At 39.5% G+C, this 24,734-nt stretch overlaps 1 pseudogene across 1 annotated transcript; it reads right to left on the bottom strand.

Annotated features, from left to right (window-relative positions):
• Nucleotides 1–2,955: 2,955 nt before the first annotated feature.
• LOC310733721 lies at nt 2,956–17,338 on the bottom strand (annotated as a pseudogene). The gene is made up of 3 exons: nt 17,315–17,338; nt 4,518–4,652; nt 2,956–3,772 (listed from the first exon to the last, which is right to left on the bottom strand). The product of its transcript is annotated as an uncharacterized misc_RNA (transcript).
• Nucleotides 17,339–24,734: the final 7,396 nt, after the last annotated feature.

Below are 24,734 nucleotides of genomic sequence, written 5' to 3'. Positions count from 1 at the left end.
TCCACAAGGCTGGAAAGGGCTACGGGGAAATTGCCAAGCAGCTTGGTGAAAAAAGGTCCACTGTTGGAGCAATCATTAAAAAATGGAAGAAGCTAAACATGACTGTCAATCTCCCTCGGACTGGGGCTCCATGCAAGATCTCACCTCGTGGGGTCTCAATGATCCTAAGGAAGGTGAGAAATCAGCCCAGAACTACACAGGAGGAGCTGGTCAATAACCTGAAAAGAGCTGGGACCACCGTTTCCAAGGTTACTGTTGGTAATACACTAAGATGTCATGGTTTGAAATCATGCATGGCACGGAAGGTTCCCCTGCTTAAACCAGCACATGTCCAGTCACATCTTAAGTTTGCCAATGACCATTTGGATGATCCAGAGGAGTCATGGGAGGTATTAGTGCCTTCTTGTCCCTAAGGTGCCCTCGGTTGTCCTCAGTCCAATGTGTATATATACACTTGTCTGTTATCTGCAATAAGCTAAAGAAGAACATATGCGCCATTCTGTGTGCTGTGTGATTCTTCCCTGATCAAAACAGGCGCCACGGGCATTGTAGATCTTATGGAAAACCTCTCCAACAATTAAGTTTTGTTTGGGCATGATAAAAATCTAACAGTTTTGGTGTCAGAAGTAAGATACTTTCCAGCAATATCGGAAGGAAAATCATGCCTCAAGGTAAGTTTTAGGATACTTCCTTGCTTGCTCGATTGTCTCATTTGCCAGCCAAAAAGGCTGCATGTGTGTTTGTGTCTTGGTTATGCATTAATTGTTCAATTAATGATAAAAATTTATTTTGGTGGAATGAATTCGTCACAACAAAGTTTTCCTCACCTTAGATGTTAAAATGCAAGATTAGAAGACTTTTTTTTACAGCCTGCCTAATATAGGCAATATTGTCTGAAGTATCCAAAAGAATCCCTGATAATTTTAATATGCATGACAAAAAAAGATAAATAAATAAATGATTTAATAAAAAAAAAAAAAAAGGGAAATATTGGAAAAACTACAGTTTTATTTTGGCTTTAAAGTCTATTTTTTTTTCTCCTAACTTACAAAATTTGTGATCTAATTAGAGAGACTGGAATGCTTTTTTGTTTGAAGACTACGATCTTCGTTCTGTGTAAAGAAGTTGGGTCATGACATCTCTCCCAAAATCCCAAAGATTGGATGTATAGTCCCAACAAAACTTAATTCTTAGAGAGGTTATCCATACAAACCTCCCGTGGTGCATTTTTTTATCAGGGAAAAATCACACAGCACACAGAATGGCCACACAGAATGGTGCAAATGTTCTTCTTAAGTTTATTGCAGAAAACAGACAATTATATATACACACTTGGAAAAAAAAAACTGAGCTAAAACTGTTTCTGATCGGGTAAGAAGACACAGTAACTAGAGATGTGTGAGCCCAGACAAAGACTTTCTGTATACCTTACATACTCACATCATAAAGATGCTATAGACACTGAACAGACAACATAGGAATGTTTTTAAAGAACTAATGTGAGGCCCATCTCAATACAACACAAACATATTTGGTAATTATACATTTAAAACCACTTTTTGAGTATAGCACTTGGGTATTATAAAATAAAACTCCTAGTTTTTCTACAGATCTGCCTATTTAACTTACATGTTACAACAAAAATTTCTGGACAGTGCTGTTGCCTTTTTTTTCTTTTTAACATAATTTCTTCAAAATACACTAATTAAAAGGAACATCTTTATTCTAGCTAATCTGTGCTTTTAATAATGGGGCAGCAGCACAATGCACACAAATCAAACAGATACAGGTCAAAACTGTTAGTTAATATCAGACATTAAAATGTGGTAAATTGTGATTTCTATGACTTTAAATGTAACATGGTTGTTCATATCAGACAGGCTGTTGTAAATATCTGAGAAGATATTGATGAGAGAGATCATCGGATAATGTCTAGATTGTTTGAGCTGACAAGAAATTCTACAGTAAATTCACTAGTCATTCTACACAACTATGGTGTAAAGAAAATCTTCAAACCTAATATAATTTTCTGCTCACCAAGGTTGTAAAGCATAGTAACAGTATAAATTAATGTATTTCACCTGCTTGCTTGAACAAATGTGCTTTTTCCAAAAGACTTCCCATAAAAACCCATCAACTATTAATTACTTACTGTATTTTGTGTACTTTATATAAACTCCTATGCCATTTTAAATTTAATAAGATATATATATATTGTCAGGAATCCCCCTGCCACGCCCCCTTCGGAGGCTGTCATACCCCGGGATTCCCCGACGCACCTCGCTCTTGCTCTCGGGCGTGCCCCGCCCGCACGAGGCTCATTGCAATCGGGCTCATCCCGATCACCTGGGACTAATTTCATGCACCCATTACACCACCTATAAAAGCCTCACACTCACATACGCTTGCTGTGTGTGTGCGCGCGCGCGTGTGTGTGCAGGTTCACGGTGATGCTTCTCTCCGCGTATGCTTCTCCCGCTACGCTCCGTCTCTTCCCGGACTCCGCGCTCTCTCCACGGTAGCGTGCATCACCCCCAGTGCACCTCGGACTACCGACGCTTCCCCGTCGCTGCCTCCGCGCCGCGCTTCCTTCCTCCTGCACCGTGGATATTATTTACGGACTGCCGTTTGCCGGTTTATCCCGCGCTGCGGGTGCTTTATGTTGGCTCTCCCTTTTTTGGTTCAATAAAACGCGATTTGCTTTCACTTTGGCTTCCGCCTTCGTTCACGCCTGACATATATATTTTTTTCTGATGTTTAATATTAGCTGAAGCTGGGCCAGTGTCTGCGTCATTCAGGTACCCTGTTACACATACTGACCACAGCATAATTTACACATAAAACAGAAAACAGCTACGTTTTTTTGTTCTTACAACATTAAATAGAATTCAACAAAATTATTCTCATTGTAAAATAAAAAAAAATAAAATAAAAAAAAGAATAAAATAACCTATATCATTCTTGACATTTTAACAATCCTGATAATTGCAGGGCACTATCCACATTTCTTATTAGTTCTTGCTGAAAGTCCCATACTCTTGTGTCAACAAATAATTGCGTCTTGTTAAGATTCCCCTGTAATGGTGTTCTCACATGAACAAGCCGACACACACCATGAGGAACATTGATAGACTTGTCCAGTGTGTTTCAGGGTGGAATGTACTGAGGTTTGCATCACGCTCCTGGGGTTGATGATCATCTTTCTGGGGTTCAAAATATTTTTTCGATCTGGTTCTCTGTAAATGTGTTCCATAATATTGATACCAGGAATATTTTTTCATTCCAGTCGGCGAAACTTTCCACTTTCTTCAAACTGTGTCTTTGGGAAAACGTGGTTCTCTATGAGAAATACAGTCACATCATTGTGCTCCTGTTGCAAAGCTTCTATCAGTAATGCAAGGTTGGCATACTTATAGGGCATGATGATCTCATCAATGTCATTCAACAGGACATATTTGGACTCATACATTTGCCTATAAATGCACTCATTAAGAGTTACCAACTGACCATAATACTGGATGTCCCCTTTATTCAATGCAATGTTCCATCCTACAGAAGGAGTAAGGAACTGATCAATAGGCCATGGCACAATCTCTGGATTTCCCTCTTTTTCATAGTGCTGTAGAAGTTTTTCCAAGTCAGAACCACAGCTGGTGTTGTAGATTATGACACGTTGTACACCAAGAAGCTTGTACATCTCCATGGTTTGAACAAACTGCAGAACATTATTGTAGTTTCCAAAAAGATTTGAGATAGAGATGGTGAAGTTGTACTTACATTAATCACTCTATTCTTTACTGGCAAGAAGAGTAGGTTATTAACATCTGACATTTTATCAGCTGTTTCAGCTGAAATGGTGACGTGTGTTACATTGTCTGTGTTTTTACCCTGGCACAACACATCTGATGCACCAAATGGGTATTGAAAATGATTGCTGTGTATCTTATTTTCAGCTTTACTAAACTCGCATGCTTGGCCATTGTTGCAGTAGCGGCAATAAAGTGGCTGTATACTGTTTCTTTTTATTATGCTGATAACTCGAATAGCTTTATTAATCCTGTGATCAATAAATGCGGACACTGCAAAATGGCTGGAGTTTTTAATAGGGGTTATGGAGTTGGAGGAAGACTTAGGGGTTTTGCGTATATCCAAACTACTGATTGTAGATGTGGGCTTGCTTTTATAAAGAGTTCCAACATTGTAAATAGAAGTATGCATGCAAACATGCTTCCACTTTAGAATTAAGATGAAACTTAGAAAACCAAAAATGCTAAGAAACAGTAACAGCTTCATTTTTGATTTTGTCATTTTCAGCCGTCATCAAATTTGACCCCTGCAAATAGAAACAAAAGCATTAATAATATACATTGTACATTACTCAGCTCAAATCACGCACACCGGGAGCTTGTTATTCACTCTCCCCAAGCTCCTATATATCCTGCTCACTCACCCACGCTCCCCGTCCGTTATTGTATGTGTTCATGCGTGGTCGTGTGTATGCTGCACCCGCTACATACCTTCTCCTCCCGGACTCCTCGCTCACTCCACGGCTGCGTTTTCCTTCCCCAGCGCACCTCGGACTTCCGACGCTTCCCCGTCGCTTCCTCCACGCCGCGCTTCCTCGATAACGCACCGTGGATGGTATTATTGGACTGCCGTTTGCCGGATTATCCCTATCTACGCGGGTATTTTGTGTTGGCTCTGCCTTTGTTAAATAAAGTTTCTGTTTGCCGTTACTCCGGCTTCCGCCTCCGCTCCACGCCTAACAATATTAAGTTATATATCATGAAGTGCCATGGATATACATTTTGTGAATTGAAATTTATATATATATATATATATATATATATATATATATATATATATATATATATATATATATATATATATATATATATACAGTGGGTACGGAAAGTATTCAGACCCCCTTAAATTTTTCACTTTTTGTTATATTGCAGCCATTTGCTAAAATCATTTAAGTTCATTTCTTTTCCTTATGAATGTACTCATAGCACCCCATACTGACAGAAAAACACAGAATTGTTGACTTTTTTGCAGGTTTATTAAAAAAGAAAAACTGAAATATCACATGGTCCTAAGTATTCAGACCCTTTGCTGTGACACTCATATATTTAACTCAGGTGCTTTCCATTTCTTCTGATCATCCTTGAGATGGTTCTACACCTTCATTTGAGTCCAGAAATTTTTTATTATACTGATTGGACTTGATTAGGAAAGCCACACACCTGTTTATATAAGACCTTACAGATCACAATGCATGTCAGAGCAAATGAGAATCATTAAGGTCAAAGGAACTGCCTGAAGAGCTCAGAGACAGAATTGTGGCAAGGCACAGATCTGGCCAAGGTTCCAAAAAATTTTTTGCTGCACTTAAGGTTCCTAAGAGCACAGTGGCCTCCGTAATCCTCAAATGGAAGACGTTTGGGACGACCAGAACCCTTCCTAGAGCTGGCCGTCCGGCCAAACTGAGCTATCTGGGGAGAAGAGCCTTGGTAAGAGAGGTAAAGAAGAACCCAAAGATCACTGTGGCTGAGCTTCAGAGATGCAGTCGGGAGATGGGAGAAAGTTGTAGAAAGTCAACCATCACTGCAGCCCTTCACCAGTGGGGCTTTATAGCAGAGTGGCCCGACGGAAGCCTCTCCTCAGTGCAGGACACATGAAAACTCGCATGGAGTTCTCCAAGATGGTAAGAAATAAGATTCTCTGGTCTGATGAGACCAAGATAGAACTTTTTGGCCTTAATTCTAAGCGGTATGTGTGGAGAAAACCAGGCACTGCTCATCACCTGTCCAGTACAGTCTCAACAATGAAGCATGGTGGTGGCAGCATCATGCTTTGGGGGTGTTTTTCAGCTGCAGGGACAGGACGACTGGTTGCAATCAAGGGAAAAATGAATGCGGCCAAGTACAGGGATATCCTGGACGAAAACCTTCTCCAGAGTGCTTTGGACCTCAGACTGGGCTGAAGGTTTACCTCCCAACAAGACAATGACCCTAAGCACACAGCTAAAATAACGAAGGAGTGGCTTCACAACAACTCTGTGACTGTTCTTGAATGGCCCAGCCAGAGCAATGACTTAAACCCAATTGAGCATCTCTGGAGAGACCTAAAAATGGCTGTCCACCAACGTTTACCGTCCAACCTGACAGAAATGGAGAGGATCTGCAAGGAGGAATGGCAGAGGATCCCTGAATCCAGGTGTGAAAAACTTGTTGCATCTTTCCCAAAAAGACTCCTGGCTGAATTAGATCAAAAGGGGGCTTCTACTAAATACTGAGCAAAGGGTCTGAATACTTAGGACCATGTGATATTTTAGTTTTTCTTTTTTAATAAATCTGCAACAGTGTCAACAATTCTGTGTTTTTCTGTCAATATAGGGTGCTATGTGTACATTCATGAGGAAGAAGAATGAACCTAAATGATTTTAGCAAATGGCTGCAAAATAAAAAAGAGTGAAAAATTTAAGGGGGTCTGAATACTTTCCGTACCCACTGTATATATATATATGTGTGTGTGTGTGTGTGTGTGTGTGTGTGTGTGTGTGTGTGTGTGTGTGTGTGTGTGTGTGTGTGTGTGTGTGTGTGTGTGTGAAATCAGTCCTGGAGCAATCCAGAAAAGTACTGGGTTGAAAGCCACATGTCTCCTGAGTTTATATTTCACATTTTATAAAGATATTCCTGACAAATCTGATTCCTACTAACATTTATCTGAGACTATGTCTGAAACTCAGGTGGCCATTTATACTCTATTTATACAGTCTGCACATACATAAATGGCTCACTATCAAAGGCTATTGTTATACATGTTTGGCTATTGATATTGATTTGGCATTCATATTGATGGCCAGGTAGCCAGAAAAGCTATTGCTTTACAGTCATGACCATTCATATTGATGTCTGGCCATTCCAAGAGAGATATATTGTAACTTACAGATGTAAAATATGCTCAGACTTTTCCATCTTCATGCAGATTTCCAAGTCTCTGTTGTTACTCCGACCCAAGAATATTTTCCACATTGCTGCTTTGTGCAAGTCTCCGATAAAACAACTTTTTTTCTTTGTTTTTTAATTTTGTAAAAAAAAAAAAAAAGAAAGTTAGCACGATCTGAAAACAGCTATTTGAGCAGGACTGAAAGCTGCATCCATTTCATGGTCTGTCACTGGTTCACTAATAATGTATTTGTAAAGAGTAATTTAACTAAGACTCACCCACGTGAGGAATGAAATCCTCCCATATTTCGTTTAAATCCTGCACTTATTCGCTATATTTTCCATCAATCATTTAGTTTCCATACTGCAACTGGCTGGAAATGATAGGTGGTGCATAATAAACGTCACCTTGACACCTGCCTATGGACTGTAACCAGAGACTCTGTTTCTTATTGTGGTCTTATTTGTTTTGTAACACTATATTCTACCAGCCATATTTGTTTCTTTTTAACAGCAAGATGTCATTTTTAATTTGAAAGTTATTTTGAAATATATACAGACAAACACCAACCAAAGTTTTCTGTTTAAACAAAAGAATAACCATCTAAATTACAGCACTATTGTTTGGTTGGAGCAAAAATGCTCTACGGCATGTTGTTACTGCGGTGAGATATGATATGATATATGATATATGATATCATATATCATATTATATATCACATCATATGATATATATTATCATATGATATATGAGACATGATAAAAATGCACTGAATGTTTGAAGTGATTTTGTCTTTACTTTTCTCAAAAACTCTACAGTAAAATTAGTTGAAAATTTGTAATTTTTTTGCTTGGCCGCAGTCATGTTGTTAAGTGGAGCCTTATCTTTCCTAATAAACCGAGATTTGCAGCAGTGGATGTGTTGGTGACTCATTATTACAATAAATGTGTAAGTACAACATTTTTTAATGCATGTTGTTTGTGTGTACTGCTTACACACATTGAGCAAATACATTTTCCATCGACAAACAGTGATCTAAAATCGCTGCTTGAGCCTTAGCCCTTTAGAATGATGTTAGTCAAGGTTACTCTTGTCCCTTTTTATTTAATCTATTGTTAAAAAATTAACACCTGAGAGCAATAGGATATCAGTCGCACTGGCGCGGCGCTAAGGACCAGAGAAACTCCACTATCATCTCTCCTAAACATCTCCATGCTTCTACCGGTATGTCATCTGGTCCAACTACCAAATGACTTTTCACTCTTTATCCTCTTATTCGCTGCTCTCACCTTCTCCTCACTAATCCTATCCACTTTTTGCTTTACAATCTCCATATCATCCAACCCTCTCTCTCTCTCTCTCTCTCTCTCTCTCTCTCTCTCTCTCTCTCTCTCTCTCTCTCATTTTCCTCGTTCATCAGCTGCTCAAAATACTCCCTCCATCTTCTCAATGCACTCTCCTCAGTAGTCAACACATTTCCATCTCCATCCTTTATTGCTCTTACTTGCAGCACATCCTTCCCAGCTCGGTCCCTCTGCCTGGCCAATCGGTACAAATCCTTTTCTCCCTCCTTAGTGTCCAACTTCTCATACAGCTCCTTATATGCCTTTTCCTTGGCTTTTGCTAAATCCCTCTTTACCTGCTGCCACATCTCCTTGTAGTCCTGCCTACTTTTCTTATCTCTCTGTCGATCCCACTTCAGTGTTGCAAACCTTTTTCTCCCTATGCTCTCCTTTACTTTCCCATTCCACCACTATTTCTATTTGTCTTCCTTTCTATTTCCAGATGTCACAACAAGTACCTTTCTAGCTGTCTCCCTTATCACTTCTGCAGTAGTTCCCCAATCATCCAGCACCTCTTCACCACCACCAAGCCCCTGTCTAACCTCTTCTCTGAACTTCACACTACACTCTTCCTCCTTCAGTTTTCACCATCTTATTCTTATTTCAGTCCTGTTGTAACTCAGGCCCCATGTCCAAGTAGACATAATTAAGTGGCTCAATACTCAAATTAGTTTTAGCTATTCACTAATCAATTACCAATATCAAAACTTCAAGTTCATGTATTCAAATAATATATGAACAAACCAAATAAAGACATCTTCCAGTCATGAATGAGAAGGAGCAAATCAGCTTTATTGCAGTCATTTCAGGCCCGTCCTATGGAGCTCTTGGGAGAGAACCATTTTGACAACAATGGCACCTGTCAGCTTTCACATGCAAGTGCAAATTTTTGTGGCAAATATTGAACGTTTTTTACACCATATACACTTAAATTTACATATTTGTCTCTAACTTTTCCTCCTTACTAATTTACATACACCAATCATTTTGCGAGGCTTTGCATATCCCACCTTTTGCTTACGTGTTTTCTGGTAAGTTTATACCTTTTCTTAGTAAAATTCCAACCATTTCTATGAGGCCTCATTCACCTCAATATGATTTTTATTTACATGTACAAAAAATATCTCTTGATGGGTATCTCTGATCGTGCATTTTGGCACATAACAATGCAACAGATCATCCACCACAATATTCACACCTTTTCTTAAAATCTTGTCTGGGTTTTTTTTCCTATGTCTACAAATCGTCCTTTGTTTTGTTTTGTGTACACTTTGCATAAAAATGTGTTCATTTTTTTCTAGTTTTACAAACCAAGGCTTTAGTTTGAACACACCAGCACTTTTCTTCAAATGCTTTTCCTATTTTTCATAGCTCTCGTCTTTTACTTAGTTTTTCTTTCTTTAAATCTTCTTAAAATATATTTCTTTATGCCATAATACTTCTTTATATAGAACTTCCTGTCTTACTTTCATCCTGCCTGCATCTTAAGCTCATGCTCTAATAGAAACATCGTACTTACTGTGTGTTTAGGACATTGGATCTCTTATACAATTTCTTGCAAATATTTTCCTATGTTCTTAATTATCTGATGATGTGTTGTGCCTATTAACCTATGACTCCTCATTTTTTATATTTTTACATAATTTCTCCACTTAGGTTTCTACTTGTGCTTTGAATATACAGTGAGGAAAATAAGCAGAGTTTGGGGTAACGCGTTACAAGTAACGTGCGTTACGTAATAATATTACTTTTCTGGAGTAGCGCGTTACTTTATAAATTTACACATTAATATCTGAGTTACTTTTTTAAAAAAGTAATGCGCGGTTACTTTTCAGTTAAATTATTTTGCATAAAAAAAAAAAATACTGAATTAAAATGAACGTAGTCACGTAGAATCGCGCACTCATGTGTGCGAGCCGCGGGAACAGAAGCTGCTCAGAAGTGGAGATGTGTGTGTGTGTGTGTGTGTGTGTGTGTGTGTGTGTGTATAATGTTCAATATATGCAAAATGGAGACAGAAATATAGAAAACTTTTGCTGACTTTCCAGCACTGCAGATCTATGGACTGCTCAGAATAAAAGTTCTCCGTGGGAGACACATGTACGATGCCATCACAGCGGAGATAGAGAGCAAATTCACAGCTCGTATGCTCTTTGTGGGAAGATAAACTGCCACGGTCACTGATAATAGTGCAAACTTTGTAAAAGCGTTCAGAATGTTGCAAGCTGATGATGAAGCAGAGAATGATGTAGACGAGGACGGGGCAGATTGCAAAGCAGTGTACAGAAGAGCACTGGAAAGTGTTCAGCCTTGTGGTCAAAATTTAGTCGATCATCTTATTGTTCTCAAAAGTTATTAAGGCAATTATCTATATTACACCTGTTACACCTGTAAGGCGTGAAAGAGATACAAGTAACGCAAAAGTAATATAACGCATTACTTTCCATTAAAAGTAACTAAGTAACATAATTAGTTACTTTTTTGGGGAGTAACTCAATATTGTAATGCATTACTTTAAAAAGTAACTTTGCCCAACACTGAAAATAAGTATTTGAACACCCTGCTATTTTGCAAGTTCTCCCACTTAGAAATCATGGAGGGGTCTGAAATTGTCATCGTAGGTGCATGTCCACTGTGAGAGACATAATCACAATATATGATTTTTAAACTTTATTTGTATGATACAGCTGCAAATAAGTATTTGAACACCTGTCTATTAGCTAGAATTCTGACCCTCAAAGACCTGTTAGTCTGCCTTTAAAATGTCCACCTCCACTACATTTATTATCCTAAATTAGATGCACCTGTTTGAGGTCGTTAGCTGCATAAAGACACCTGTCCACCCCATAAAATCAGTAAGAATCCAACTACTAACATGGCCAAGACCAAAGAGTTGTCCAAAGACACTAGAGACAAAATTGTACACCTTCACAAGGCTGGAAAGGGCTACGGGGAAATTGCCAAGCAGCTTGGTGAAAAAAGGTCCACTGTTGGAGCAATCATTAAAAAATGGAAGAAGCTAAACATGACTGTCAATCTCCCTCGGACTGGGGCTCCATGCAAGATCTCACCTCGTGGGGTCTCAATGATCCCAAGGAAGGTGAGAAATCAGCCCAGAACTACACGGGAGGAGCTGGTCAATGACCTGAAAAGAGCTGGGACCACCGTTTCCAAGGTTACTGTTGGTAATACACTAAGACGTCATGGTTTGAAATCATGCATGGCACGGAAGGTTCCCCTGTTTAAACCAGGACTTGTCCAGGCACGTCTTAAGTTTGCCAATGACCATTTGGATGATCCAGAGGAGTCATGGGAGAAAGTCATGTGGTCAGATGAGACCAAAATAGAACTTTTGGGTCATAATTCCACTAAACGTGTTTGGAGGAAGAAGAATGATGAGTACCATCCCAAGAACACCATCCCTACTGTGAAGCATGGGGGTGGTAGCATCATGCTTTAGGGGTTTTTTTCTGCACATGGGACAGGGCAAATGTATTGTATTTAGGAGAGGATGACCGGGGCCATGTATTGCGAGATTTTGGGGAACAACCTCCTTCCCTCAGTTAGAGCATTGAAGATGGGTCAAGGCTGGGTCTTCCAACATGACAATGACCCGAAGCACACAGCCAGGATAACCAAGGAGTGGCTCTGTAAGAAGCATATCAAGGTTCCGGCGTGGCCTAGCCAGTCTCCAGACCTTAACCCAATAGAGAATCCTTGGGAGGAAGCTCAAACTCCGTGTTTCTCAGCGACAAGCCAGAAACCTGACTGATCTAGAGAAGATCTGTGTGGAGGAGTGGGCCAAAATCCCTCCTGCAGTGTGTGCAAACCTGGTAAAAAACTACAGGAAACGTTTGACCTCTGTAATTGCAAACAAATGCTACTTTACCAAATATTAACATTGACTTTCTCAGGTGTTCAAATACTTATTTGCAGCTGTATCATACAAATAAATAGTTAAAAAATCATACATTGTGATTTCTGGATTTTTTTTTTTAGATTATGTCTCTCACAGTGGAAGACCCCTCCATTTCAGACCCCTCCATGATTTCTAAGTGGAAGAACTTGCAAAATAGCTGGGTGTTCAAATACTTATTTTCCTCACTGTATATACAGTGGGTACGGAAAGTATTCAGACCCCCTTAAATTTTTCACTTTTTGTTATATTGCAGCCATTTGCTAAAATCATTTAAGTTCATTTATTTTCCTCATGAATGTACACACAGCTCCCCATACTGACAGAAAAACACAGAATTGTTGACCTTTTTGCAGATATATTAAAAAAGAAAAACTGAAATATCACATGGTCCTAAGTATTCAGACCCTTTGCTGTGACACTCATATATTTAACTCAGGTGCTCTCCATTTCTTCTGATCATCCTTGAGATGGTTCTACACCTTCATTTGAGTCCAGAAATTTTTGATTATACTGATTCGACTTGATTAGGAAAGCCACACACCTGTTTATATAAGACCTTACAGATCACAATGCATGTCAGAGCAAATGAGAATCATTAAGGTCAAAGGAACTGCCTGAAGAGCTCAGAGACAGAATTGTGGCAAGGCACAGATCTGGCCAAGGTTCCAAAAAAATTTCTGCAGCACTAAAGGTTCCTAAGAGCACAGTGGCCTCCGTAATCCTTAAATGGAAGACGTTTGGGACGACCAGAACCCTTCCTAGAGCTGGCCGTCCGGCCAAACTGAGCTATCGGGGGAGAAGAGCCTTGGTGAGAGAGGTAAAGAAGAACCCAAAGATCACTGTGGCTGAGCTCCAGAGATGCAGTCGGGAGATGGGAGAAAGTTTTAGAAAGTCAACCATCACTGCAGCCCTTCACCAGTGGGGCTTTATAGCAGAGTGGCCCGACGGAAGCCTCTCCTCAGTGCAGGACACATGAAAACCCGCATGGAGTTCTCCAAGATGGTGAGAAATAAGATTCTCTGGTCTGATGAGACCAAGATAGAACTTTTTGGCCTTAATTCTAAGCGGTATGTGTGGAGAAAACCAGGCACTGCTCATCCCTTGTCCAATACAGTCTCAACAGTGAAGCATGGTGGTGGCAGCATCATGCTGTGTGGGTGTTTTTCAGCTTCAGGGACAGGACGACTGGTTGCAATCAAGGGAAAGATGAATGCGGCCAAGCACAGGGATATCCTGGACGAAAACCTTCTCCAGAGTGCTTTGGACCTCAGACTGGGCTAAAGGTTTACCTTCCAACAAGACAATGACCCTAAGCACACAGCTAAAATAACGAAGGAGTGGCTTCACAACAACTCCGTGACTGTTCTTGAATGGCCCAGCCAGAGCCCTGACTTAAACCCAATTGAGCATCTCTGGAGAGACCTAAAAATAGCTGTCCACCAACGTTTACCGTCCAACCTGACAGAACTGGAGAGGATCTGCAAGGAGGAATGGCAGAGGATCCCCAAATCCAGGTGTGAAAGACTTGTTGCATCTTTCCCAAAAAGACTCCTGGCTGTATTAGATCAAAAGGGGGCTTCTACTAAATACTGAGCAAAGGGTCTGAATACTTAGGACCATGTGATATTTCAGTTTTTCTTTTTTAATAAATCTGCAACAGTGTCAACAATTCTGTGTTTTTCTGTCAGTATGGGGTGCTATGTGTACATTAATGAGGAAAAGAAATGAACTTAAATGATTTTAGCAAATGGCTGCAAAATAAAAAAGAGTGAAAAATTTAAGGGGGTCTGAATACTTTCCGTACCCACTGTATATATATATATATATGGCTGGTAGAATATAGTGTTACAAAACAAATGAGACCACACACACACACACACACACACACACACACACACACACACACACACACACACAAAAAAAAAAACGTAAAGGAGGCGGAATCTCGGGCTTGAGTATACACTCAGTCTGCAGGTGCCATGACATTTTTATTATGCACAACCTATCATTTTAAACCTTTTATTTCCAGTCAGTAGCATTATGAAAACAAAATGATTGATGGAAAATGTAGCCAATAAGTGCAGGATTATAACTATATTTGGGAGGATTTTATTCCCCAACGGTGAGTCTTGGTTTTATTACTCTTTACAAATTCTTACTGGTCAAAGAGAGGATCATGTGCCCAGTGACTAACCAGGAAGTAAATGCATCTCTCAGTTCTGGAGATTGGAATGGCCGGACATCAATATGAATGGCCATGACTGTAAAACAATAGCTTGTCTGCCTACCTGGCCATCAATACGAATGCTAAATCAATATCAATAGCCAAACATGTATACAATAGCCTTTAATGGTCAGCTATTAATTTATATGCAGACTGTACGAATAGAATATGCGTGGGGACCTGAGTTTAGCAGGTGGCTCTCAAACAGTAGGAGAGAGAAAAGGACTGATCCTGACATAGGACAGTAAAGCTCAAAATGTCTTCTTGTCACCTATATATTTAAATTGTGTATGTAGCCCACTTTTATTAGGAACTGTTAACATTTAAATTTAGGTAGGGCATTTTCAACTGTAAGTCCCAAAAGCTGTGGCAAAGGCTAACAGGTTAACTAGCACTGTCTCTGTGCTATGCTAATAGCATGAATTAAGACTAATACATTTCAAAAATGTTATTCCTAAGTAGGTGTGAGCATTACTGCTGTGCTAGAACCTTTTCTACAAACCCGATTCTAAAAATGTTGGGACACTGTACAAATTGTGAATAAAAAGAGAATGCAATTATGTTTCAAATTTCAATATTTTATTCAGAATACAACACAGATGACATATCAAATGTTTAAACTGAGAAAAAGTATAATTTTGAAAGAGAAAATACGTTGATTTTTTATTTCATTGCATCAACACATCTCAAACAAGTTGGGACAAGGCCATGCTCCAGGACTGATTTTATGTATTTACATATGAAGTATTTCTTAAAGATTTTTTTTAAATGCAGGAATGCATGGCAATGTCATGTTGGAAAATGCAAGGTCTTCCCTGAAAGAGACGACGTCTGGATGGTAGCATATGTTGTTCTAGAACTTGGATATACCTTTCAGCATTGATAGTGCCGTTCCAGATGTGTAAGCTGCCTATGCCACACGCACTCATGCAACCCCATACCATCAGTAATGCAGGCTTTTAAACTGAGAGATGATCACAACTTTGGTTGTCCTTATCCTCTTTAGTCCGGATGACATGGGGTCCCAGTTTTCCAAAAAGAACTTAAAATTTTGATTCGTCTGACTACAGAACAGTTTTTCACTTTGCCACAATCCATTTTAAATGGGCCTCGGCCCAGAAAAAACGCCTGCGCTTCTGGATCTGGATCATGTTTAGATGTGGCTTTTTTTTTACCTAGAGTTTTAGCCAGCAACGGCAAATGGGATGGTTGACTGTGTTTACCGACAATGTATTCCTGAGTCCATGTTGATTTCCATTACAGTAGCATTCCTGTATGTGATGCAGTGTCGTCTAAGTGCCCAAAGATCATGGGCATCCGGTATGGTTTTCCAGGTTTGACCCTTACGCACAGGGATTGTTCCAGATTCTCTGAATCTTTGGATGATATTATGCACTGTAGATGATGATGATAACTTCAAACTGTGCAATTTTTCTCTGAGAAACTCCTTTCTGATATTGCCCCACTATTTTTCACCGCAGCATTGGGGAAATTGGTGATCCTCTGTCTATCTTGACTTCTAAGAGACACTGCCACTCTGAGAGGCTCTTTTTATACCCAATCATGTTGCCAATTGACCTAATAAGTTGCAAATTGGTCCTCCAGCTGTTCCTTATATGTACATTTAACTTTTCCGGCCTCTTATTGCTACCTGTCCCAACTTTTTTGGAATGTGTAGCTCACATGAAATCTAAAATGAGGCAATATTTGGCATGACATTTCAAAATGTCTCACTTTCAACATTTGATATTTGAACAGGTTTTCGAAAATTTCACTCTACAGAGACTGCACTTCTGAAGGTTTTAAATTATATTCTACTTACTGGTGACTCTGGAAACCATTCTGTGCTTGTGCTCCTAGATTTGAATGCTGCGTTTGACACTGTTGACCATGCAGTCCTTCTTACTCGCCTGGAGCATTGCGCGGGCATAACAGGAAGCGCTCTTGAATGGTTTAATTCATATCTTTTAAATAGACGTTTTAATGTTAATATGGGTGAACACTCATCTGAGTCAGCTCCTCTAGCATGCGGTGTACCCCAGGGTTCCATCTTGGCTCCGATTCTTTTTTCTTTGTATATGCTGCCATTGGGATCTATTTTTAGGAAGCATGGTCTGTCATTCCACTGCTATGCAGATGACACTCAAATATATTTGCCCTTAAAAAAGAGTTCCAATGGCATAGAAGCACTCATGACTTGTTTGGCTGATGTGAAAGCCTGGCTGTCTTTAAATTTTCTGAATTTTAATGAGAGTAAAACAGAGATAATAGTATTCGGTCCTTCAGACTCTGTTAGTTCACCAAAAATCAATTTTGGGGATTTATCTCCCTCTGTAAAACCTTGGGTTAAAAATTTAGGGGTTATCTTTGATGATAAGCTGAAATTTGACAAACACATAAATACAGTGGTCAGATCATGCTTCTTTCAGCTTAGACTATTAGCTAAAGTTAAACCCATTTTGACGAGTAAAAATTGTGAACAATTAATCCATGCTTTGATTACGACCATACTGGATTACTGTAACTCACTATATTTTGGGATTAGCCAGTCAGCTTTATCCCGGCTACAAATAGTTCAAAATGCAGCTGCTAGACTTTTAACCAGTACAAAAAAACGGGTGCACATTACCCCATTTTTACGTTCTCTGCACTGGTTGCCCGTGCGTTCTCGAGTAAATTTCAAAATTATTCTTTTGGTGTTTAAATCATTAAACGGTCTGGCCCCTCCGTATCTCTCGGAATTGCTTACTGAGTATCGTCCGTTTCTGTCTCTCCAGTCATCTAACCAGAGACTGCTATGTATCCCAAAGTCTAAGTGGAGGTGCAGAGGAGACCGGGCTTTTTCAGTAGCCGCCCCCAGATTATGGAATGCTTTACCTCTGTGTATTCGCTCTGTTTCATCCTTATCTGTTTTTAAAACTTTGCTAAAAACGCATCTTTTTGAATTAGCATATACTTAGTGAGGAAGTTGTATTGAAATGTTTGTTTTATTATGATGTTTTTATTGCTTATTTGTTCTGTGCAATTGTCTATTATAATATGTGCAGCACATTGGACAACCTCGGTTGGGATAAATGGTGCTATATAAATAAATTTGACATTGACATTGACATATGTTATCTATATTCTATTTTGAATAAAATATAAGTTTATGAGATTTGTAAATTATTGCATTCCTTTTTTATTCACAATTCGTACAGTGTCCAAACTTTTTTGGAATCGGGTTTGTAAAATCTTGGAGATAAAAGGAGAAATATTGGACTTGTTGTACTGCTGACAAGGGTCAAGTTCAGGTTTCTTAATTAAGGGGTTAATAACAGCCAGTTTGTAGAATTTTGGAACATAACCAGTGCTAAATTGAAGAGTTTATTAGTAAACTCTTGGTAGTTTATTATTTGTATAAAAAGTTCAATTACCTCTGGAATTATCTGTATGAGGAAACTTGTAGGCAAGGGATCGAGAATGCAAGTTGATGATTTTGATGAGGAAATTAATGAAATTATGTCATTCTCTTGAAATGGAGTAAAACTTTGTAATTGATGGTCTGTTATAATTACGCTGCTGTCTACAGGGTTACTTGTAAAATAATTTGGATTTATATTAATCGTCTGGATTTCTTGTCTGATGTTTTCAATTTTATTGTTAAAAAAGTTCATGAAATCATTACTACCTATTAATGGTGTGCATGTTAGTGCAGCGCTTTTATTTCCTGTTAATTTTGCTACCGTGCTGAATAAAAATCTAGGATTATGCTTGTTATTTTCTATGAGGGTGGAAAAATATGCTGATCTAGCAGCACTAAGAGATTTTCTATAATTTAGAAGGCTCTTCTTCCATGCTATTTGAAATACTGTTAATTTTGTTTGACGCCATTTACGTTCTAATTTCCGAGTGGTCTGTTTTAAGGTGCGTGTATGATACCATTGTGCTATTTTTTTTTCCCTGATCAATTTGGCCTTAAGGAGAGCAACATCATCTAGAGCAGACCTGGGCAAACTACGGCCCGCGGGCCACATCCGGCCCTTTGTACGTCCCTGTCCGGCCCGCGTGAGGCCAATCATAAATTACAGGGATGCACCGAAAAATCGGCCGAAATACCTAAATCACAGAGACAACACGGCAGAAACACAATTGTAATGACGCAATAAAAAGTGCAGCCAGCACGCGGTTATCTGGATAAGAGCAACATGTCTGCGGTGTGCGGAGAGTGATTTGCAAAACATAATGTAAGTGTAATGTAAGAGTTTCTCCAAGTCGGGTTTAATTTATCACCTGAACTCCAAACATCCCGATTGCCATTCTAAATATGAGAAGAACGCGGCGCAGAAAAGTAGTCAATCCGAGCATGCGCACTCCGTCTGTATCGAACGTATTTGAAAAGGCAGGAAAGTTTTCAGTGATGGTGCCAAGGCAAAAAGCATAACAAAAAATTATGGAATTCATTGCCCCAGATCAGTGGTCGCCAGTGGATCGACGGGTTGATCTTTAAAACATTCCCCGTGGATCACGAAAATAATAATTATTACAATATATTTATTACACGCAGGGGCGCCGTTAGGGGGGGGTGCAGAGTATGCCAGGCATATGGGCCCAAGAGAACGCTAGGGGGCCCCACAATCATCAATTTAAATTTTTCCAATTAGTTTTTTTTTTTTTATCGTACATACACACATTTTAAATAATAACACTGGTGAAATAAAATTAATTCCCTGTAATTAAAATTAAACTATATTAACTTTATTAATAATAATATAACATATATATATATATATATATATATATATATATATATATATATATATTCATATATATATATATATATATATATATATATATATATATATATATATATATATATATATATAGATATATATATATATATATATATATATATATATATATATATATATATATATAGATATATATATATGGGGGCCCAAACTTCTGTCTTGCATCCTTAAAATATTATCGTTGGTATGGCCCTCTGACATAATTCAGGTTTCTCTTGTGGCCACTTGTAAAAATTAATTGCCCACCCCTGATCTAGAGTATAACGCAACGTTGATTCTAGGTATTCAGTCAAGCTCTGTGGGGTCAGACGGAGATCTATTTAATATCATAATTTCTGGAAGATTATTAATAAAATGCCCTGCTGTAGCTGACGTGAATGTATGCTTAACACGGTAAGGTGGTGAGATACTAATGTAATGACTAAGGCAGATTTTAAAAGAGATGAGATAATGGTCTGAAAATAGCTTCAGACTGTGGAATTATGACTTCTTCTTCTTCTTCTTTCGGCTGCTCCCATTAGGGGTCGCCACAGCGGATCATCCGTCTCCATACCACCCTGTCCTCTACATCTGCCTCTTTCACACCAACTACCTGCATGTCTTCCCTCACCACATCCATGAACCTCCTCCTTGGCCTTCCTCTTTTCCTCCTACCTGGTGGCTCCATCTTCAGCATTTTTCTACCAATATAATTCATGTCCCTTCTCTGCACATGTCCAAACCATCTCAATCTCGCCTCCCTCACCTTGTCACCAAAACATCCTACATGTGCTGTCCCTCTAATAAACTCATTTCTAATCTTGTCCATCCTCGTCACTCCCAACGAAAACCTCAACATCTTCAGCTCTGCTACCTCCAGCTCCACTTCCTGTCTTTTACTCAATGCCACTGTCTCTAATCCATACAACATCGCAGGTCTCACCACAGTCCTATAAACTTTCCCTTTTATTCTTGCAGATACCCTACTATCACAAATCACTCCTGTCACTCTTCTCCACCCACTCCACCCTGCCTGCACTCTTTTCTTTACTTCTCTAACACACTCTCCATTACTTTGCACTGTTGACCCCAGGTACCTGAACTCCTCCACCTTCTCCACCTCTTCTCCCTGCAACCGCACCACTCCACTGCCCTCCCTCTCATTCACACACATGTACTCTGTCTTACTCCTACTGACTTTCATTCCCCTTCTCTCCAACGCATATCTCCACCTCTCCAGGCTCTTCTCAACCTGCTCTCTACTCTCACCACAAATCACAATATCATCCGCAAACATCATAGTCCAGGGAGACTCCTGTCTGACCTCGTCCGTCAACCTGTCCATCACCACTGCAAACAGAAAAGGGCTCAGGGCCGATCCTTGATGCAGTCCAACCTTCACCCTGAACCAGTCTGTCGTACCTACTGCACACTTCACTGCCGTCACACTGTCCTCATACATGTCCTGCACCACCCTCACATACTTCTCTGACACACCTGACTTCCTCATACAATACCACAACTCCTCTCTCGGCACCCTGTTGTACGCTTTCTCTAAATCCACAAATACACAATGCAGCTCCTTCTGTCCTTCTCTATACTTCTCCATCAACATCCTCAAAGCAAATAAGGCATCTGTTGTGCTCTTCCTCGGTATGAAACCATACTGTTGCTCACAGATGGTCACCTCTTCTCTCAGCCTGGCTTCCACTACTCTTTCCCATAACTTCATGGTGTGACTGATCAACTTAATTCCCCTGTAGTTACTGCAGGTCTGCACATCTCCCTTATGCTTAAAGATCGGTACCAGCACACTCCTTCTCCATTCCTCAGGCATCCTCTCCCCTTCCAGAATCCTGTTAAACAATCTGGTTAAAAACTCCACTGCCATCTCTCCTAAACATCTCCACGCTTCTACCGGTATGTCATCTGGTCCAACCGACTTTCCATTCTTCATCCTCTTAATCGCTGCTCTCACTTCCACCTTACTAATCCTATCTACATCCTGCTTCACCAACTCCACATCCTCCAACCTTCTCTCTCTCTGATTTTCCTCATTCATCAGCTGCTCAAAATATTCCCTCCATCTTCTCAACACACTCTCCTCATTAGTCAACACATTTCCCTCTCCATCCTTTATTGCTCTAACTTGCAGTACATCCTTCCCAGCTCGGTCCCTCTGCCTGGCCAATCGGTATAAATCCTTTTCTCCTTCCTTAGTGTCCAACCTCTTATACAGCTCCTCATGTGCCTTTTCCTTGGCTTTCGCCACATCCCTTTTTACCTGCTGCCGCATCTCCTTGTACTCCTGCCTACTTTTCTCATCACTCTGTCGATCCCACTTCTGTTTTGCCAACCTCTTTCCCCTAATGCTCTCCTGCACTTCCTCATTCCACCACCACGTCTCCTTGTCTTGCTTTCTATTTCCAGATGTCACACCAAGTACTTTTCTAGCTGCCTCCCTCATCACTCCTGCAGTAGTTGCCCAATCATCCGGCACCTCTTCACCACCACCAAGCCCCTGTCTGACCTCTTCCCTGAACCTCACACTACACTCTTCCTCCTTCAGTTTCCACCATCTTATTCTTCTTTCAATCCTTACTTTCCTCCTCTTCTTCTTCGCCTCCAAAACCATCCTACAGACCACCATCCGATGCTGTCTAGCTACACTGTCCCCCGCCAACACCTTACAGTCTCCAATCTCCTTCAGGTTGCATCTCCTACACAGAACATAATCCACCTGTGTGCACCTTCCTCCACTCTTATACGTCACCCTATGATCCTCCTTCTTCTTAAAATACGTGTTCACCACTGCCATTTCCATCCTTTTAGCAAAATCTACCACCATCTGCCCTTCCACATTCCTCTCCTTAAAACCATACCTACCCATCACCTCCTCATCACCTCTGTTCCCTTCACCTACATGCCCATTAAAGTCTGCCCCAATCACCAATCGTTCTTTCCTAGGTACACCATCTACCACTTCATCTAATTCACTCCAGAATCTTTCTTTCTCCTCCATCTCACAGCCAACTTGTGGAGCATAGGCACTGATGACATTTATCATCATCCCTTCAACCTCCACCTTCACGATCATCACCCTATCAGAAACTCTCTTCACCTCCACTACACTCTTACTGTACTCTTCCTTCAGAATCACCCCTACACCATTTCTCTTTCCATCCACACCATGATAAAACAGTTTAAACCCACCTCCAATGTTCCTGGCCTTACTCCCTTTCCACTTGGTCTCCTGAACACACAACATATCTACCTTTCTCCTCTCCATCATATCAGCTACCTCTCTCCCTTTGCCAGTCATAGTACCAACATTTAAAGTACCAACCCGAACCTCTACTCTCCTACACTGCTCCTTTTCCTGCCGTCTCTGTAGACGTCTTCCTCCTCTCCTTCTCCTCCTTCGGCCAACAGTAGCCCAATTTCCACCGGTACCCTGTCGGCTAACGATACCTGTGGCGGTCGTTGTTAACCCGGGCCTCGACCGATCCGGTATGAAATTCTCATTTGTGATCCGCATATTTGATTTGGCACATGTTTTATGCTGGATGCCCTTCCTAACGCAACCCTCCCCTTTACCCGGGCTTGGGACCGGCACTAAGAGTGCACTGGCTTGTGCCCCCCTAATGGCTGGGTTTGTGGAATTATGACTAAATGTATTATTTTTAATCCAAATGTTAATAACAAATCAAGAGTGTGAAACATTCTGATTAATTCCAATTGAATCTAGAATAGACACTGCTTCTCTTAAGTAGTCTTCCTGATTATCAAAATGAATATTAAAGTCACCAACAATTAATGCTTTGTCTAGAGAAGTAGCTAAATTTGTGATGAAATCTGCAAATTCTATGAAAAAATCAGAGTAGGGCCCTGAGGGTCTATAAATAATAATTCATGGAATTGACTGACTAGACCTACTTTTGCACACTGAATATTTTATGTTGGTGTAAAGAACTTCAAATGTTTTACATTTGTTTAGTCTTTTGTGTGATGCTTAGATTATTATTATAAATAGTGGCGACTCTGCCTCCTCTGCCATTTAGATGGGGTTGGTGTATGTAACTATACCAAGGAGTCATGTTCTTTAACTCCTCCAGGTTAAAGAACACTTCCCTTTTGTTTTTTTTTTGTTTTTTTTAACCCATGCTCACAAGAGCATTCTTCTGAATTACTGTAATTCCATTGCATAGCAAGCCGTTTCTTTGTGTGCTGACTTTGATCTGTCCTCTTTAATATGTTTTTCTCTTTGCTACGTGTTTCATTTATTTGTTTGCCCTGCAAACTGATTATCTGTGTTCTGGACTTTTCTGCCTGCTTTAACAACTCTGCCTTTAGATTATGGTTTTGATGTAGAGTATTGCTCAAAGCAAAAACAAAAGGAAAAACTTGAAAGCAGGAATAAAGACAACAAGTTAAAAGCATAACGGGGCAATACATTTATTATACAGTCAGTACCTAAAATAAATAGAAGCTCAATAAGATCGATATTCAATTAGCTGCAATATTTAAAAGAAAAATATATGCAAAAAAAGTCACAGATTTGAGACAGAAATGGAGATCTGTCAAAATATGTCAATGATTTCTTCAGGAAAGATTGTGATCCATAATTTTATCATTCATTTTTCTTCTTCTTGATGAGCACTGCAAATATTTTAGCTCTACAAGAGATTATAACCTTTACAAACAAGAATGACAGAGAAGTACATTTTTACATAAATTTGAATAAAGGACAATTTCTATGAAAATGTTAACATGATTATTTTAAGCAATTTGTGTATTTGGTGCTTTGGTTTTTACAGTATTCTGTGTATTGCTGAAGAACAGAACTAACTAAAATTAAACAACACATTGTTATTCAGGTCATTTGCAAAAAAGAGTGGGTTTTTCTTTTATTTCCTTTGTATATTTGGGCATTCTTTCTTGCTGTAGTCCTGTTCATGTGCAATGTCCATGATATCTGGTGCATAAATACAGTTTCATGTCTTGTTTTTGCATAGCTTTATTAGAGCTATATATTTTGCCAAATTAATCTAAGAGGAAATGTGTCTTTTCGTTCAGTTCAAGTCTGGTTCACAAAACAACTTGGTATATGTCTGATTGTTGTCAGAACAATGTGAAGGTAGACAATAAAACTAAAAGTAATAAACAAACAGATTTGGTAATTATACATTTCAAACCATTTTTTGAGTATAGCACTTGTGTATTATAAAATAAAACTCCAAATTTTTCTACAGATCTGCCTATTTAACAAAAATGATGTATAAAAATCTCTGGACAGTGTTGTTGCCTTTTTTTCTATTTAACACAATTTCTTCAAAATACACTTATTAAAAGGAACATCTGTATTCCAGCTAATCTGTGCTCTTAATAAGGCAGCAGCACAATGCACACAAATCAAACAGATACAGGTCAAAGGTGTTAGTTAATATTTACATCAGACAGAATACCTCCCACCTCGTGATGATTACGGACCTTTGAAGAAGTAGATGCCGAACTCGCAAACATCCCGA

Source organism: Silurus aristotelis, assembly GCF_946808225.1.
Source record: "Silurus aristotelis genome assembly, chromosome: 11".
NCBI lineage: Eukaryota > Metazoa > Chordata > Actinopteri > Siluriformes > Siluridae > Silurus > Silurus aristotelis.
Note: the sequence above shows the minus strand (reverse complement) of the source record. Positions and strands in the feature narration are given on the sequence as shown.